The sequence below is a fragment of the Eurosta solidaginis genome, chromosome 3, assembly GCF_040869045.1.
Source record: "Eurosta solidaginis isolate ZX-2024a chromosome 3, ASM4086904v1, whole genome shotgun sequence".
NCBI lineage: Eukaryota > Metazoa > Arthropoda > Insecta > Diptera > Tephritidae > Eurosta > Eurosta solidaginis.
The window spans coordinates 157100104-157113733 of record NC_090321.1 but is presented as its reverse complement, the minus strand read 5'-3'; the positions used below and the strand labels follow the sequence as shown (position 1 = coordinate 157113733).

The window sequence follows — 13630 nt, the reverse complement described above, 5'->3', positions numbered from 1 at the left end:
AATAATTTTTTCAAAATTGTTGTGTCAGGATGAATATATATGTTAATAAATAAAATATAAACAAAGCCGTTCCCAAATATTACTTTGTTAAATAAGAAAACAAAGTTACTTATAGTTAGTAAGCGGCGCCGGCGCCGCTGCCAGTATATTATAGATCCTACACCGCCGCCGATAAAGTGATCGGCGTAATCCTCTTGCATGTACATTAGTGTGACCGTTATTTTTTTTTCGTATTTTCACTTGGCAAACCCCTTAGATTTATTCCAAATTAGAAAAAAATTATATATAAAAATTTTTGGCGGCCACCGTGGTGTGATGGTAGCGTGCTCCGCCTACCACACCGTATGCCCCAGGTTCACACCCCGGACAAAGCAACATCAAAATTTTAGAAATAAGGTTTTTCAATTAGAAGAAGATTTTTCTAAGTGGGGTCGACCCTCGGCAGTGTTTGGCAAGCGCTCCGGGTGTATTTCTGCCATGAAAAGCTCTCAGTGAAAACTCATCTGCCTTGCAGATGCCGTTCGGAGTCGGCATAAAACATGTAGGTCCCGTCCGGCCAATTTGTAGGGAAAATCAAGAGGAGCACGACGCAAATTGGAAGAGATGCTCGGCCTTAGATCTCTTCGGAGGTTATCGCGCCTTATATTTATTATTATTTTTTTTTTAATTTAGATCGTTTGCATAATTATTGGGCTTGCCTTGAGCCCACAAAGTTTGCTAAAAATGCTATTTTTTTCACTATGGCTCGCTTTAATTGTTCTTAACTTCAGTAATATTTATTTTATAGAAAAACTTTATTCACAAATATTCTAGGGACATATCTGATGAACAATGTTGCTCTGTATTAGTTTTCTTTAACATTAATATTTAATCCAGAAAAAACCAAATTAAAAAATAACAGCGAAATTTTGACATATCTTCGCATTCTTTGCCTGATGATTATCTATTTTATTAAATGGTGTAATTATAAAAAGTTTTGTAATAAATCTCCTTCGTGCTCATAGAAAATTGTTTTTGATAGTTTTTGACTACTTGCTATATATATTGTTTTCGTTCGTCGTCTTTTGTGAGCACTGGGTTGTAGTCTTGCATCAATTTCATGGCTCGTTCAGCTGTATCGTTTACCACGTGAATGTCATTAACAATTTGAAGAGCAGTTTTAAAATTACTATCCGCAGGCCATAAACCTGGATAGTTTTTCAAAAATGCTGTATTGATTTTAAAGCGAATAAAAAATTGTTTGTCTCAGAAGAAAGGAACTGATCCATTCCGTCTCCAATAACATGCATAACATTTAAATTTTGAATTGAGACGCGTTTTACGTCTTCATCTAAAGTCTCACGACTCAATGCCTTCACCATCTCTTTTTTTGACTCAACAGAAACACTGTTATCAAAAAATGCTAAAGCCACACATTCAGGACTCAATTACCATAAGTGTTTTTTAAATTTGTGTAATATAACTTGAGATATATCAGCATCAATTTTTTTTTAAAGAATCCAGTTTTTTGCAAAAGCTGGAAATCTTTGTATGGTGCTTGTGCAGCAGAAGGGGCAGATAACCACATCTCAACATATATTACGTAAAGCTTTCCTATCTTTTACTGCCAAATCAAATTCACGTCGAAATAAAAATGCTTTTAAGCAGTATATAGCTTTTCCATCCATCTCGCGTGGTGGACAGCCCCAGGGGCGCGAAAAGCTGCATCGCGAATGGGTGGAGTCCCGCCAAGAAATATTAGTGCTAGCTCAAGAAACTCCCTGTAATCATCTCTTGGCTATTTAGTTTTGATCGCATCGTTCACAAATTCAATTATTTTATCTTTATCTACTGTTAAATATTTTTTGACATCATTATCTTCCATTCCAGACTGATAATTATTTTGGTTAATATTTCCCCATGAATTTTTAATTTCCTCAAATACTTTTACATTTGGCTTTCGGGTTTGCTCATCTTAACTTCAAAAGCACTTTTTAATACGACTTCCAAAATGTGGTGACGGCAAGGTAGCTAAAGAAGCTGCTTTTTAAGGCTGTGTTCAATAGTCGTACAGGTTCCATTAAAACGGCTGTATTTACGGCAGTTGCGTCTAACACCAAGGCTTTTATATGATCTTGAAGTCCTCATTCAAATATAGCTTTACAAACAGCAGACGCCTGCTCTCTGCCAGTTCCACTTTTAAGTGCGGGCACTTCAAGTAGTTGCTACGTACGCCCGCATGAAATTATGATTGGAAGTCTGTCAACTTTTTGATTCCCACTAAGAGCTGGTAACGGCTTTTCGGTCACTGGCCTTGCAAACATCTAAAGCGGCTGCAAGTTTTGGAGTCATTATATTTTTAAATCCTCTCATTTTTTTGGCTGGCTTTGGCATTACAGCTTCTGCTCCCAAGACCTGCTAAAAAAGAATTAAGTGTTCTGGTTATAGTTTTGTAAGGTAACCCTGTGTGTTTCAATTATTTCTCATCTACGTTTTATATATATTTCATTCTCACGTTTTACTTGTAATTTATAACCTTGAACTTACCTCATAGCTAGCAGCGATTTCACTGATATCGCTCTCTTCACTGCAGGAAGAAAGTTCAGTTGTTTCATCTGAATAAAGAGAGTACAAATAAATATATGTTATACTATATTAAAAATAATATACAATTTCTTCTGCATTATATAAATCTTCAAGTTTTGTTATGCAGTGTTGCGTGGTTCTAGTGGGGATTCGACCTTTATCCCAAAAAATATTCACTTCTTCGACCACTAATTTAACATTCTCGCGTAAATTTAATTTTACTGCTCGTAAATTAAAAAATAATACCTTCATACTTCTTTGTTAGAAGGTAGTTTACACCCACTTAAAAAGAGAAAAATAGCCTAACAAATGAAATTTTTCACGCAAAATCCTTGATGACATGGCTAATTACTTTCAATGCACGACAATAAATGAAATGTAGTCGTCGTTAAGTACCAACAAAAATAATATGCTGCTCTGCTACTCAGTAAGAACTAACGGTAAACTGTTGCACTAATTATGTGTTGCAAATAATTATATGAAAATATGTTCGTATGCAAAGAATGCGAAGATATGTGAAAATTTCGCTGTTATTTTTTAATTTGGTTTTTTCTGGATTAAATATTAATGTTAAAGAAAACTAATACAGAGCAACATTGTTCATCAGATATGTCCCTAGAATATTTGTGAATAAAGTTTTTCTATAAAATAAATATTACTGAAGTTAAGGCAATTAAAGCGAGCCATAGTGAGAAAAATAGCATGTTTAGCAAAATTTGTGGGCTCAAGGCACGCCCAATAATTATGCAAACGATCTAAAATTGTTTTCATCTAATTTTTTTCTTATTTGGAATAAATCTAAGGGGTTTTCCAAGTGAAAATACGAAAAAAAATTTGTCCATATACATAACTTGCGGTCGCTAATGTACATACACTTCAATTGCTCTTTCACAATAGTGCCTATTTTTGGTCGACTGTTGCTTAGCGATTTCATCTCAAACCGCTTAAATTCAACTATCTTACTTTGTGTTGTTGCCTTCTGTGAAACCTGCCTAGCGTTTTATTTCCACTAGCTTGCAAAAAATCGCCTATTGTTGTACCAAGGAGTTGTATGGAAAATATCAAGAAGAAGCAATCAGCTGATGGCATAACACCACCGGTACTGAATTCGCCTTGACTTTAGCTCAGAACTGCTATACAAGTCTAAAATTATAAGGAGAGGTGTCAAAAGAATTTGGCCGGTGTTGGACCCACCCAGAGTAATGCTTCCGAAGGCCGCCAATGCTGACAGGTGTTCTGCGAAAAAATACTTCGGAGCAGTCCGGGGTAATTTTCGGTTGTTTGGGAATAACTTTTCGTATGCGAAATTTTTAGTTTCCACTGTGGAATCCGCGATTCTGGGTCCGAAATTTAGTATAGTTAGTGTATTAGCAGCTGTGAGTAGAAGTAAAGCACATATTACCAATTACCTCGTAGTGGGATAAAACAATCCCAGATATTATATCAAATTTCAAAAAGCAAGGAGTATATTCACTTCATATTAAAATAAATATTTATATTTTTTCAGTGTACGAAAAAGTTTTCTCGCAGTGATCACCTTACAAAACATCTAGCCACTCATGTGAAGCAAATGCAAAATATATATGACGGTACTAAAAAACCACGTAAAGAATCATACGCTACCAATGCAAGCAAAGAGCTTTATGTGAATTTATGTGATTTGTCCGACACAAAAGCTTGTTTAGAGGACACCAAATGCCCAGAAGACTACACAAAACAAGAAAAACAAAAAGATTTTCTACAACTCCAACACGATCTGTCAGAAGATCAACAAGATATGTTACAACAACGAGATCTAGAAGAATACGATGCTGGAAATGGTATGCACTTTATGGCGTCGCTAGCAAAAATTTACGATGAGAAAGATACTGTAAAAAAATATGAGCCTCTTTTAGACCATAGGCCTATAAAGATAAAGTTGGAAAGACCAGAAAACAGCGGTGAGTATCATGTCGTAAAACCAGATACACCCGCTAAAACAGATTCCTCTGCTGTTATGAGTCAATTAGGGATACCAATACCTATTATAAAACAAGAGGATACCACGCTTGATGCAAGCGTACATGTATTACCTGCTGACCGGACGCTTTTGGATTGGCCAGGGATTGAGCAGCAAGGAGATGTTTATGACCGTCCTTGGCGATGCAATCTGTGTGCGAAAAAATTTAAACGCCAAGATGATCTCAATCGTCATCTCAGAACACATACTGGGGAGAAACCGTATTTGTGTGTGGCCTGTAACCGAGGGTTTAAGCGCAGTGATCATCTAAAGAAACATCTTAAGACGCATACAAATTTGCGGTAGTCACAGCAAATTAAGTATTAGTACACAATTGTGTAAAAAACTACTATTATGTTACCTTTTAGGCATTTAAGTACCAAAAAACTACATGTGAACATACAGTTGGCATACAAAGTTAATTGTATATTTGAATAATTCTTGTTTTTATATTCCGTCAACTAACATGTTACATGCTCAGGATCAAGTTTACTATTTGTGTAATCAAGCAGATTGCTTATGAGTGTAATTTTATGTTTTATGCAAATATGTATCGCCCTATCCCAAAAGAAAGGTCGTATAGGTCAAAAGATTTTGTTATGAAGGACATATCTCCCGCATTCTGATAATAAGGTCGTATGTCAGGGATGTGATTGTGACCAATTCGCCGTGCAGAAGAATGTCCAGCCGAAAGAGATTTTGAATTGATTTCGATTAACTGACATCGCTGACCTAAGGCATTGACTGGAAATTATTACTAAGAAGCTATCTGCTGATGGGATAACACCACCTTCTACTAAATTCGCCTTGATTGTGACTAAAAAATAAATTGTCTGTCAGAAGAGGTTGAATTTAACTTAATATATTTCCATTTCAAAATTCGCGAAGGATTTTAATTGGTAAACTATAATATTCATAGCTTTGTATGTCTGCATTAGCATAGTTTACTGGTTTAAGTTCTTTATGAATTGTGAAAAGGAATTAAGTAAATCAGTAAATTCAAATTTGTATCTCTTGTCACAAAATTTATTTATTTAGCTCAACCTGTTGTTGTTGAAGCAGTTTTTCGCTCCATCCAATAGGTGCGACCAATCACAAATTGCCATCAATGTCCTCTAACGGGAGTCAAGGGAAACATGTTGTTTCAACAGGGGTGGACCATAATGAGAGGGGTGTTAGAGCCGTTGATTTCACATTTTAATTGAAGAGATAGTTGGTTGTATGTTGTTGTTGTTGTAGCAGTGCTTCGCCCCATCCAATAGGTGCGACCAAGGACGCTAGAAATTAAATGGGGTTACACTGAAATGACAGCTCTTGGTCGGGAAAAATCCTGAGTCGCTCCGGTACATATGTAGAACCGGCTGCCTTGGGAATGTATGTGGGGGTTGATTGTCGATAGGTAAGAGTTTAAAGTTTAGCCTCATCAATCAGATGTCTGTTGGAATGCCCAGGTTTCTGGGTATTCAACAGAAATATTTCTCTCCCTAATGGGGAGTACTCTTTAGCTCAACCTCTTTAACCGGTCTACTGAGTTATGACTTTATTAATGTCTTCGCGACCTCATTGACGAAACTTCTGAGACACGTCCTCGTTAACAACACTTTTAAGTTACGATCTTTCTACTAGGATAGGTCGCTATGGTTTTGTGTAATTTTTTGCAATAAGCCACAATTATTAGGGCAATCACAGTTTCATGCTGTCTAGAATATTATATATATGTATCGGATATAAGAAGAAGTTATAGAAAAAAAGTAAAATTGGGCGATTTCCATAAGCGAAAATTAAATAATTTCTTAAATAAAATATTAAACCACAAAACACAGATGGTCAAAGCATTATTACGCTGGAAACGCCAGATGGAAACTGTGATTACCCTAAACTTATTCATTTTAAAAAACAAATATATACAAATGTAAAAATTCGGCAGAAAAACCAATGTTTTAACTAATTATACTCAGCTGAGCAGAGCTCACAGAGTATATTAATTTTGTTCGCATAACGGTACCCTGTAAAGGCATTAACTAATCGAGATAGATATAGACTTCTATATATCAAAATGATCTGCGAAAAAAGAAATTCATTTAGCCATGTCCGTCTGTCCGTCCGTCCGTAAACACGATAACTTGAGTATAAATCTTGATGGAATTTGGTATGTAAGTTCCTAGGCACTCATCTCAGATCGCTATTTAAAATGAACGAAATCGACCTATAACCACGCCCACTTTTTCGATATCGAAAATTTCGAAAAACCGAAAAAGTGCGATAATTCATTACCAAAGATGGATAAAGCGATGAAACTTGGTAGAATTTTGGAAAATGGGCGTGGCAACGCCCACTTTTAAAAGAAGGTAATTTAAAAGTTTTGCAAGCTGTAATTTGGCAGTCGTTGATGATATCATGATGAAATTTGGCAGGAACGTTGCTCCTGTTACTATATGTGTTCTAAATAATAATTAACAAAATCGGATGACGAACACGCCCACTCTTTAAAAAAAATTTTTAAAGTCAAATTATAACAAAAATTGAATATCTTTACAGTATATGGGTAAATTATGTCATCATTCAACGCCAGTAATGATATTGTGCAACAAAATACAAAAATAAAAGAAGATTTCAAAATGGACGTGAATACTTTTAATGCCATAAGTCGAACAAAAATTTTCCAATCCTTATGGTAAGGGCATAGCTTCTATGACGATAACTGTTTTCTGTGAAAATGGGCGAAATCGGTTGAAGCCACGCCCAGTTTTTATACACAGTCGACCGTCTGTCCTTCCGCTCGGCCGTTAACACGATAACTTGAGCAAAAATCGATATATCTTTACTACACTTAGTTCACGTACTTATCTGAACTCACTTTATCTTGGTATTAAAAATGGGCGAAATCCGACTATGACCACGCCCACTTTTTCGATATCGAAAAATGAAAAAAATGCGATAATTCTATACCAAATACGAACGAATACGGGATGAAACATGGTGATTGGATTGGTTTTTTGACGCAGAATATAACTTTAGAAAAAACTTTGTAAAATGGCTGTGACACCTACCATATTAAGTAGAAGTAATTAAAAAGTTCTGCAGGGCGAAATCAAAAGCCCTTGGAATCATGGCAGGAATACTGTTCGTGGTATTACATACATAAATAAATTTGTGATACCCGACAGATGATGTTCTGGGTCACCCTTGTCCACATTTTGGTCGATATCTCGAAAACGCCTTCACATATACAGCTGAGGGACACTCCCTTTTAAAACCCCCATTAATACCATATCGTACAAACACATACTAGAGTCAACAACAACAGAGTCACCCCTGGTCCACCTTTATGGCGATATCTCGAAAAGGCGTCCACCTACAGAGCTAAGGCCCATTCCCTTTTAAAATACTCATTACCACCTTTCATTTGATACCCATATCGCACAAACACATTTTAGAGTCACCCCGGTCCACCTTTATAGCGATATCTCGAAATGGCGCCCACCTATAGAACCATGACCCACTTCCTTTTAAAATACTCTTTAATGCCTTCCATTTGATACCCATTTCATACAAACACATTCCAGGGTTACCCTAGGTTCATTTTCCTAAATGGTGATTTTCCCTTATTTTGTCTCCAAAGCTCTCAGCTGAGTATGTAATGTTCGGTTACACCCGAACTTAGCCTTCCTTACTTGTTTTAGGTTACCTCGGTACAATTTTAAGAGACTGATTTCGGTACTGCGCCACCTTTGAACATTCGAGCGCAAAAACGCATAGAAGATGGCACCACCTCTTAACTGGTTTGATTATATACCAAAATTGACAAGCCATGACGGAAAATTGATTCAACTTTTACCCTTTTGGAAACATCAACTGCAGTGCACATTCTTTCTGTTATATAAGAGTGATTAATATGCGTGCCTGGGCAAATCCCAAATAAGCGATGTCAAAATCAAATCAACCTGGATTTTTAGATCTAAAAATTACCCCCTTATAAAGGCATTAGGAAATCAGGCTTCACAGATATATATATTTTTGAAACTAAAAATGTGGTTACCCTGGTTAAATTCATTTAAAAACGGTTCAGTGTCTATAGAGTAAAAATCATTCAAAACAGTGGCATTATCAAGCAGTTTCTACCACTAGATTTAAACCGGCATCGAATTGAGTTACCACCTGTAAGAATGGTACGAATCGGGTGGGGGTCCAGTTGGTTTGGACAACCCCCGCCCCGACGAAATATCCGCCTTTTGAAAAAGCTTCAACGTATTTTATATCAAACTCGAGTCACTAGAAGTGATTTCGACATGATGCGTGATGACAGAAACAAATTATGACTTTTTCATACCAAATTACCGTCATGCTTCTACTTGAAACACTCCGGTTCCACATTCTCTCCATGACCACGGCGCATGTGTAACCTACAAGAATGTATGTAATTAAAGCAACTCAACTCCTGTTTGGTATTACAAATTACAACTTATTTCAGTTGAAGTTGAATTGATGTTGCCAACCTAAAAAAATGACGACTAGACAGATAAATTAACAGCTGATCGATTTGTGGCGGAAATTCAAGCATTTGTAAAAGTGATATTTTTATTAATAGCAAAAGGGACATCAATTAAATAATATTAGACTTATTTTATAACGACGAAAACGGAAAAAATTCTCATGATCACTCCAATCCCTTGGAACTAAGAAAACGTTTAAGTGACAAATAATGAGCTTCTAATGAAGTTATTTTGCAGATTTATAAGTTATTTTCGGTTAAGTAACGAAGAATATTGCTCGACGGACGGCTGTACCCCTATTATAAAACTACACTCCTTGCTGACGGCAGCTATCAAATTTTAGTGGTTAAGAGGTTTTAGATATTGAGGATTATGTTTGTGCGAAGTGGATTAAAACCCAAATGACTCCAGAGCAAAGTGCTACAAAAACCGCATTTTACTCTAAAACAGGATTCCCAGGAGTAGTGGGTAGTATCGATGGGACTCACGTTCGCATAATTTCACCTATTTTGGCTGCATCCGAACTGCGCCTTGCCTCGTCCAACTTCGGGATGTCGCTCCAGAAGATCAAAAAGTTGTTCAATGTAAATTTGTTTTTATGTATGTTTGTTTAATGGTGTGTTCAGTTTATACTTATATTTAAGAATTCATGAGCTTAACACCGGCTTATAACAATTGAATTTCAATTATTATGTTTTCTAAGAGAAACTGAAACGAAAGAAACATTTACTGGCATATTCCGATGGACCCATTTCGAAAACCGCCAACGTAATCATCATCAGGCAATTTTGTAATGTTATCAAAGGTTTCACCGGGATTCGAACCGTGAATCACATGGTGAAACTGCAGTAGCCTTTAACCACTAGGCCATCCTGCTGGTATTTGTTTTCATGCTTAATTCAGTTTTTCTCATTTCTACACTAACAACACAATTGAGACATTTTGTCTCTATATTGATTTGTGTGCCATGTAGATTTGTTTTTGTAAAGTTCTTCTTCGTTGCGAATGAGAAGCTTTATAAACTCGTGCTCAGTTGTACATATTTATGTATGTTTGTTTAATGGTGTGTGTTTAAGTGAGTTTCTCCACTTAAACCACTCTTCTATGACTCACGCTCATGTGAAGAGTCTACGAGTACTGTGGTGACTCACGTTCCCGCAGTTTTCCCCACATCAGTCACACATATGTGCATAATGCATCCCTGCATGCACTCGTCACTATTTGACAACTCATTGGAACGGGCTTCCAATGTCCAAAAGGTTATATAAGCGCTGGGCGCTTTGCCACTTCCCTCTCTTTTTTCATCACCAATCCACAAGACGGAGCATCTCCCGTAACGACACGGGATCCTACTCAACAACAACTACAATCAACATACATAAGTATTCAACATAATTCTATTAAATCCCTTTATTTTGCGTAAATTAAAGTTCCATTTGGAATTGCTTTAAAGAATTACATAGCAATTTAATTTTGTAAATAATTGAACAATTTGATAAACTACTGAAAGTGAATACGTAACTTTAAATTAATTTTGTTAGACTAAGGCCAAAGTTTGTGAATAAATTGCAATCATTGAATTTAAAATATAAATCAGCTCGTGATTTAACAGTGTGTTCAGTTTATACTTATATTTAAGAATTCATGAGCTTAACACCGGCTTATAATAATTGAATTTCAATTATTATGTTTTCTAAGAGAAACTGAAAAGAAAGAAACATTTACTGGCATATTGCGATGGACCCATTTCGAAAACAGCCAACGTAATCATCATCAGGCAATTTTGTAATGTTATCAAAGGTTTCACCGGGATTCGAACCGTGAATCACATGGTGAAACTGCAGTAGCCTTTAACCACTAGGCCATCCTGCTGGTATTTGTTTTCATGCTTAATTCAGTTTTTCTCATTTCTACACCAACAACACAATTAAAAGACATTTTGTCTCTATATTGATTTGTGTGCCATGTAGATTTGTTTTTGTAAAGTTCTTCGTTGCGAATGAGAAGCTTTGTAAACTCGGGCCCAGTTGTACATATTTATGTATGTTTGTTTAATGGTGTGTTCAGTTTATGCTTATATTTAAGAATTCATGAGCTTAACACCGGCTTATAATAATTGAATTTCAATTATTATGTTTTCTAAATGAAAATGAAAAGAAGGAAACATTTACTGGCATATTGCGATGTACCCATTTCTAAAACCGCCAACGTAATCATCATCAGGCAATTTTTTAATGTTATCAAAGGTTTCACCGGGATTCGAACCGTGAATCACATGGTGAAACTGCAGTAGCCTTTAACCACTAGGCCATCCTGCTGGTATTTGTTTTCATGCTTAATTCTTTCTTTTCAGTTGCTCTTAGAAAACATAATAATTGAAATTCAATTATTATAAGCCGGTGTTAAGCTCATGAATTCTTAAATATAAGTATAAACTGAACACACCATTAAACAAACATACATAAATATGTACAACTGAGCCCGAGTTTACAAAGCTTCTCATTCGCAACGAAGAAGAACTTCACAAAAACAAATCTACATGGCACACAAATCAATATAGAGACAAAATGTCTCAATTGTGTTGTTAGTGTAGAAATGAGAAAAACTGAATTAAGCATGAAAACAAATACCAGCAGGATGGCCTAGTGGTTAAAGGCTACTGCAGTTTCACCATGTGATTCACGGTTCTAATCCCGGTGAAACCTTTGATAACATTACAAAATTGCCTGATGATGATTACGTTGGCGGTTTTCGAAATGGGTCCATCGCAATATACCAGTAAATGTTTCTTTCTTTTCAGTTTCTCTTAGAAAACATAATAATTGAAATTCAATTATTATAAGCCGGTGTTAAGCTCATGAATTCTTAAATATAAACTTGTTTTTTTCTATAAATGTGTACAAAATTGCTTATTATAAAGTTTGTTTAAATTAATTTAAAAAAGGTTTAATTACTCGCTTTCCATTTTTTTTTATTTTTTTCCGGCAACGTTTTACAAGAAAGTTTTTTCAAAAAGTATCTAAGGTGGTATCAAAAGACACGTTTCGAAATCCGTATTAAGAATCCCAAAGCGGAAATTAAAATTTTTATATCTATCGAAAGATATTTACAAAAACCCATAAAATGGCTCCGAGAGGATCCGAAATATGAGGCCCGATCCATAGTTTTTTTGCACAGAACACCATTTTGCGTTGGCGGCTTGCGGCCGCGATTTGTAAAAATAACCTTGGGTGGGTCCAACACCTTTCTGCATTAATGTGTACAAAAAATCTGGCAAAATACAACAACCACATGAAAATTTGAACCGAAATGATATGACAGAAATGAAATTTTAAATTTTTGCTTTCGGGTTCTATAAACGGAGGTCGAATCGTGTCTTTTGATACGAGCTTTGAAAATGTTTGTTAAAAATTAGGTGGTGAACCGTCTTGTAAAACGTTACCTTTTTTCCAAACAACTGCAAAATTGATGAGACAATTGATAGTAATCAGTTGTCAGATTTTGATGTCTTTGACAATTACACCAACATAAGGTTGTAAACGGCAATGCCACAAAGAATTGTTAGACTAGACAACTTCAACCGACATTTTTTTTGAGTTGCAATCTGTAATACTAAATTGCAAAATTTCAACTGAAACAGAGTTGAGCTGTAAACGGTACTTAAAGTTAGTTACAGCTTTTAGATGTAATTTCCTATGGAGTATATATTAAAAAAGCTGCAACTAACTTTAACTACGAGATTTCACCTCTATCAGTAATGACCGTTGTATGAACCATAAAGTGATTATCTCAGCTGTATCCTTTTCCAAATTCCCGAAATATGCAAGAGACGCACATAATCCAACCCAGGGTAATATTTTATAAGTGCGGCCGAAAGCCGCAAATGCAGAAAGGTGTTCTGCGCAAAAATACTATGGATGCCACCCCCGGGTTCGGAGCGCTCCGGGGCCATTTTTCGGTTTTTTGGAAATATCTTTTGACAGAAGCAAAAAATTGTATTTCCGATTTTTGGACGTGAATTAAGAGTGTCATGCTGTCGTATAGTATTACCAAAAAATGTCAGACCCATAGTGTTCGCGAACGATTGATTCGTTGTTTAATGTTTACAACTTAAAACCGTATTGCGTAATCAGCATAGACATGGCACCTGTCATAACATCATTTTTCAAGCCGTAAATCACAAAATTCAGAACAAACAGTGGAATCAGTTGGAAGAATCAACACTAGCGAAGCGGCCAAAGCATGCAGAGGAGACCCATACTAAACTAGAAGTAAGTCGAAAACAGTAACAATTCTACAACATATAAAAAATAAGCGCCTATTAAGTAAGTAAGTAGTAGACAAAGCGCTGCTAAAAATCCAATGTAACTAGACTCTGTTGATGCGCGCCTGTAAATATACCACACAATTTGGATCAAAAAACATGCTTTGTGGATTGCATTCTAAAAACAATAGATATTTAGCATTGCATTCTCCAAAAAATTATATACGGCTTTGCATTTGCTACGTCATGGCAAATAAGCAACCTCATTTTTGTTGATGCGTTGCAAACATGTGATATAAGTTATACATA

At 35.9% G+C, this 13630-nt stretch overlaps 1 pseudogene; it reads right to left on the bottom strand.

Moving 5' to 3' along the window:
• Window positions 1–1277: 1277 nt before the first annotated feature.
• The window catches only part of LOC137246035 (T-complex protein 1 subunit eta-like), a 67757-nt pseudogene continuing 55404 nt past the window's right edge, over window positions 1278–13630 (bottom strand).